Genomic DNA, 6,713 nt, shown 5'->3' on the forward strand with positions numbered 1-6,713 from the left:
TATTAATAGTCATTGCTTCGCTTTGCTTCAACGGGTAAGGAGGACGAACAACAACAGTTAATCCGAAGTTAAACTGGCTGTCGGCTTGAATTGGATATTGAAGTAGTAAATAAAATAATAGACAAATTACGATAACAAAATTCGTCGCATTTTACAGCAATAAATTGATTAGGACTTTCCCTCATTCCTTCTACGCAAATGGATTGTGTGCACCTTGCATGGTAACTGCCATTTTAAAATGGCAAGCATATCGTTGTAGTTTGAGCACAATTTCATTGGAGCTAAGTTCAATTATCGATTAACTATTCAACCATTCGTTAAGGTGTTTAGTACGTATCTTAATGGTTATTTAATCAATCAAACTTAATGCATCATAAAATAGTTGTTTCCCAAGTCAGAACATTGCAAACCAAGCGTTTTCTACCAATGTCAATTTCCCAAGTTGATTGAAGTGCGGTTGGCTAAATGGAAAGGAACTGGTAGCCACTTGTTTGTTGCGTGCTTTGGGTGGTTCAAATTCAAAACTATACCGTTGAATATTGTGAAAAAATGCTAAAAAAAGCATTTTGGGTTTTGTAGAGTGGCGTGTGTTACAGTTACGAAATAAGATTGTTATTTTTATCGTATTGTAAACGCCGTTGCAACGAGATTGTCGATATTTGATACGTTCTTCCGTTGATCCCGTCGATTGTCAATCCCATCCTTGTTCAGTGGAAACGTCAAACCGCGCGCAACGAACGCCACCTGGCGGCTTACAAGCTTGGGGTGTGCGAAGAGCGCAGCAACAGCAGTAGGCAATCAACCGACAGCACGAGCAGTCGCGTACTTCAATAGTCGGAGGTGCGCGCAAGATGTCTGTGCGCGCGAGAAAGAGACAAGGATAGGATAGTGAGCGAGGTAAACGCGCGGCCCGCCACGGCAAACTGGTAGCAGCAAAAAAGACAAGCAATAAGAAAATAAAATGGCGATCTTTGCGTGTTGTACATTTTTCATTACGACCGTTTAAGGTGATTTTCCGGCGAAAACTAACACGAGGTGGTACGTGACGGGTGTGGACGAGTGGCCGGAAGTGGCCAGCTACCAGGTGCCAGTGTAGTTCGAGTGATCCGTTGCCTCCCGGGGCCACAAAAGTGGCCATCACGAGGCCATCATCGGTTGGAACGGAATTTTTGGTGTTGGACCCAATCGAGTGGCGGTGGCGATGATGAGGACTATCGGGTTGTGACCGTCGATTTCTTGCGAGTGCGAAAGAGCGAGCGTGACGGCCAGAAGGAGAACGATTGCTAGTATCAAGGAGAGCCTTCTCGAGCCTCGACGCGCTGCCTTGCGGCGGACGTGTAGACGTCGCGATGTCGTGTACGTAGAAACGTAGTAAGCTGGCCCATCAATAGTAGTGATCCCGCGAGTAGTGAACTTTCCGCTGCCCTCTCGAGCCCGCTCCACACGTCGCAGGGTGGTTGTTCTCCTTTTGCCGTGGCTCATTTTCACGAACCGAATATTCACTTTTCATTGAACATTACCGACTTGCAATCTCGTCGCGATCAATTGCGTGAACATTGTGTCGCATTGTTTTTTTCCTTCTGTTCCAACCATCGTGTGTGTGTGTGTGTATGTGTGCCGTTTGTAAGTAACCGTTCTGATCGATTCTGCGTGCACAATTCGGTTGTTGCACATTACTGTCGGCCACAATCGGCATCCTTTCATTTCGCCGGCATCGAAGGACGGATAGCCGTACGAGAGGAGTGAAGAAAAGAAACCATAAAGAAAACTCCCGAAATCCAAGGAGTCCTTGCGCGATTGACATTTCCCTTTCCTTCGGCGAGGCTATTGGTGGGTATGCGTGTGTAATGTTTCAGTGCTCGATTGGCTTGTGCGCTTTTGGCGTGCATTCAATTCAATTCCCCGCGGATCAAAATCACGGACCTCATTGTCCCAAAGAAGAAGAAGAAGACTTTGGGAGGAAAATTCGAATTTTGAAGATTGCGAAATATATCCGCCGAGTGGGGTTTAGCAGTAGCGCCGAATTGTTGCTGTTCCGCTTTGTTTTTCCTCTCCCTTTTCAGCGCAACCTTCCCCATGAATGGTTTCGCGAATGTGAATGTGCCGACGTGACACTATAGTGGTCTGTTTTTTTCGCTTCTCCACCCTCCACCTCCTGTTCCCTCTCCTCATACTTTGCTACACAGATTGGGTTGGTGAAAGCTGTGCCATCATGGCTCGGACTAGCGTAGCGCCGTGCACGAAAGGGAGGTGTGGAAAGGCATAAAGAAAAAAAATGAAGGCAAGAAAATTACTCACAGTCAGGGAAAACACAAAGCCCGATTGCAATCCGGGTGCCCTGAAGCGCCCCGTGGTAGCCGTGGGACGCCGAAATGGGGAAAACACCCCGCCCCCCTCGTTACTACATTTTTCTAGCGGTTGGTGTTTTGGGGAAGGGCATGTTGCGGGGAAGAGTCTCGAACAAGCCGAGAAAGACGTCGACGACGGCGACGACGAACCGAGACCGCGACCGTCAACGGTGCGACAACGAGGGGTTTTAAACGCAAATCAAGAGGAAAGGGAAGGAGCGGACGCGCGGAGTGTTACAAGTGAGAAGTGAGCTGTGTGTGGTTCGACGAAAAAAACAAGGCAAAAAGTTGAAGAAGAAGACGGTGACGGTGTTGGATCACACACACCTCGTGCGCCTCGCGGAACGGGAAGGGTGAAGCGTGAAGGGAAGGGAGAAAAAAATACTACGACGAGATAGAGCCAATTATAGAGCCCCAAGACCAAGACTCCGCGCGAGCCGACGACTATGAACAAGACGGTTTGTGCGCGGTGGCGCTGATCGCGAGTATCTGCTGGCCCGCGCGCGTGTGTGTGTTTGTTTCACCGTGTTCATAAGGGTGGCTTTTTTGCTCCACCCCATTACCTTCCCCTGGTGGGGAGATTGTGACACGAGAGATCGAAGTAGGCCCCACATCCATCCCATCCAACAACAACAACGCACGGCAACAGTAGCACGCACCGAGCTGGTACAGTTTCAGCGGTAGCTTGGTTGGAGAGGTGGGGCACCGGTTGGGGTTTTCCCAATCGAAGTGTCGGCAAAGAGGACAAGGAAGCGGCCCAAGGGACGGACGGTGTATTGAACTACCAGAAATCGTCTGTTTTTGTTGCGCTTCACACTCATTGCATTGCGTGCTATTGATGTGTGCGTGTGTATGTGTGCCGATGGGAGAATGCTTTTCATAGAACGAATACTCAACCTCTCAAGAAAGATCCGACCGCAAGGATATGCAAGGACCAAGCAACAGTTCGCCTCCAAACCGTCAAACGTTGCAGCGGTTGTCATTTTGCGATCGGAAACAGTAAGAAAGAGAAGCGCCAGACACTAGACTCCTCAACATTGGGTTTTCAAGGCAAAGCATGTATCACAATCAAACATCAAAAAGTCCAAACATCTTCAAAATTCCACTGCAAAAGAGGGTAAACGGCAATCCAAATCATCATCATCATCATCATCATCATCATTATCTGCAAAATGTCCTTACACCGATGCAAAACAGTAGTAAGTTTGAGTTTACCCACCAAAGAGGGTACGAACTTGATTGAATGCAAGTTTTTTTGAGCCGTTCTAATTTGTCTGAAATTTTATTTTCCAGCGAATTTTTCAAACAAATCATCCAATCCTATCATCTGAAATGGCGTTGGCTTTTGAAATCGTTCAACTGTTTTCTTATTGGATGTCATTTGCTGTTCCTTGAACATGGCCTTCCAAGTTAAATGCCGATGCGAGTCGATGATTGCATTAAATTGGCGTTTAAATCAATTTCTAAAATGAATTCATAAGGCAATCAGGGTCATTACGGTTCAACTAAGGTTTTCGTTGCATTTCACCTTAACCAATGGGAGACAACAAAAGCAATTTTTATTGAGACCTGATTTGATAAATTAAACCAAGTAATTTAAATATAGTCAAACTCGCGACAAGATGAACGAATCAATTTAAAAAAAAATTACATTTTAGTTCATCTAAGTTTCAATCTTACAATTTAAGTTGGTTCGCGCTTTGGAAATTGAAATTCGTGTTTTTAATTTTGGTAAATGCATCCAAACTTGCTGTAGTTTAACTAAAAATGTTCAACTTCAATCATTGATTTGTTCATAAGCTAAACACCATTGTTAGACTTTTTCATGAACAATAAACACCTTGCAAATCGTGCCCTTGTCCATGCTACACCAAACTACCTTGCGTTTTTAGATTACTTTTTTTCACCATTGGTTCATGTGTGCGTGCGTGCGTGCATAAAAAGTAAAAAAAACCTTTTATATGAGCGACCCCTTATGGGTGCATATGTATGCGCTCATCAATGCCGAATGAAATTGCATATGTTACATCTCTTGTTCAACTGAGGTTGTTTTTTTTCTTCTCCTTTCGGTTATAGTGCGCTTTATCGTACGGAATTAGCCATTTTATTGCACCTCCGGGTACGTAACCTCTCCCCCTCTATGCAAAAGAATCATAAAGTGCCACGGGAAATACGCTGCCGGCGATTCTGCCATCTTCGGTTGTGCCATAAAACAACTCTTCGAAAGCGATGAATTAGCGAAGTTAAAGGAGCCGAGGATGGTGCATTGACGAGTACGTAGAAAACTTTTTTTAAGTCCTCGAAATCGTACGGGGTACGGCGAGGGTGCGATGGTGGAAAGACAAACCGGAGAACTTTGGGTCCTTTTTTCATTAAAGATATCCTTCCTATCCGTTCCTTTGCCACCAACGGCAGGAGGAGTGAGTGTGAACTGGTAGCTTGAGAGCGACGAGGGCGCACGGCGAGGACGATGACTATGACGATGATGATGTAAGTGACGGAAGTGCATGCTGCGTGCGTAGAGTGAGTCGAAAGTTGCAAGCCGCCTTGCATAGACCACAGCGAAGAGCCTTTTCTGTTTGCGAAAGCACGGTTGCATTTTGGTTTTGCAAAAAGTGCATCCCCATAGAAGCGGGAGCAGGAGGCTGTGATCGGCTCTAGTGTGTGCGAGTGTGTGTCGGTGTATTTAATATAAAAAGGTTTAGCAAGGCTCTCTATAAAGATGGAAACGAATGTAGTTCATTGGCGAATGGCCGCTGGGCGGAAGGGGAATGAAAAGAAAAGCTAAGGTATCCGTTTTGGGACGACCGTATTTCAAAAGCCACCACCGGAGAGGGTTGTAATAATGAAGCAAAGAAGGAGAAAAGAAATAAAAACGGAACCCAACTTCCCTTAGCAGCAGCAGCAGCAGCAGCAGCAAAAAGCAAGTAGACGAATGCATAAGTAACCACGGGGCATGGCCACACGCGTAAAGAAGGCATGATGTGTGCAGGGTGTTGTGTAGTTGTGCGCACCAGAAAACAAATTTCTAACGCCGCGAAGCAAGCAGAACGTAAGGAGGAAAAAAAAGCTCCACCAAAGCAGGCGAACCGAATAATCTCAACCCGGTGGTTTGGTGGAAGCACAAACGGAACCGTCAGCACACGGCGGTCTCTGACGTTTTCCGCGCCCCGCTCGTAGTAGTGGTGCGATGTCCGCTTGGCCAAGGAGGATCTTGTTTTCTTCGCGCTCTGAGTGTGTGTTTTTGTTTGTTCATTTCGGGTGGTTGTTGTTTTTCGTTTTTTTTTGCTGGGTTTGTTACGTCGTGTTGCTCGCGAACACGGCCGTCGTGAGCCTTTTGTTTTTTTCTGTGTGTGCGACCTCCATCCTCGTAAAGAAGTGCGCAATCGAAATTCGCGGATCATCATTCGCGAACTCCCATTAAGCCCTTTACTGTTACCACAAGTGGTGGACGTGTGAATGTCGGTTGGTGACTACTTTCCAGTGTGTGTTGTACGTTGCATCGTGCTGCTAACTGTGTGATAAGCGCAATCGGTGATCAGCGCGCGAACGTGACTAAATAATTCTACTGCGCGCTGTGAGTGAGCGTGAGCGCGCTCGCTGTTGTGACGCAAAACCCCACACACCACGAAGGAGCCACGCAACGATTCGAACGCGCAAGCTTAAGTCAAACAGACCTCGCCACCATCATCGGCCCGTGGACAACGCGGTGATCTTTCACGATCCGCGGGGTGCACTCGACCAAACACGCACACACATACACACACACACACACACACACATGAAAAGCACTCCGCTCGCGATCGCGAGTCGCGCAGCACAGAGACACGCAGCAGCTCGAAAGCTCGCGTAAACAGCTGCTGCTGCTGCTGCCGCTGCTGCTATGCTGCGTCTTAAACGGGTGTGCGTTGAACGAGTCGCGATGGTGGCCACAACACCACCACCAACCGAAGCGGAAATCCCATCATCATCATCATCCACCAACATCCGATATCCCAAAACACAGCGCGATGGCGGCGGCAGCGGCAACAGCGACCGGACTTCAGCATGATTCCCTCAAGGTGAGTAAATGGATTCTCTTACATGTTCACCTGGTGGCGCGCTTGGATGGAATGGGATAAAAAGTGTTGTACTTGTACCTGCCAAGGAAAAGGTTTAGCGAACCACTGGAGTCAAACACACACAGCCAGTAGTGAGCACAATTTGTGCGATCGTGAGATGAAGGTGTGATCTAGCAGCATTACGATGAGCTGCTGATCACGTTTATCTCACTCGCTCACTCGCTGCTTCTATGTTTGCATGGTTCAAAGTTGTAAAATAATGTTGTTTGCAACGGCTTGAAGGAAACCGGTGGGTAAAACGTTA

This window comes from Anopheles ziemanni, chromosome 2 (assembly GCF_943734765.1).
Source record: "Anopheles ziemanni chromosome 2, idAnoZiCoDA_A2_x.2, whole genome shotgun sequence".
Lineage (NCBI taxonomy): Eukaryota > Metazoa > Arthropoda > Insecta > Diptera > Culicidae > Anopheles > Anopheles ziemanni.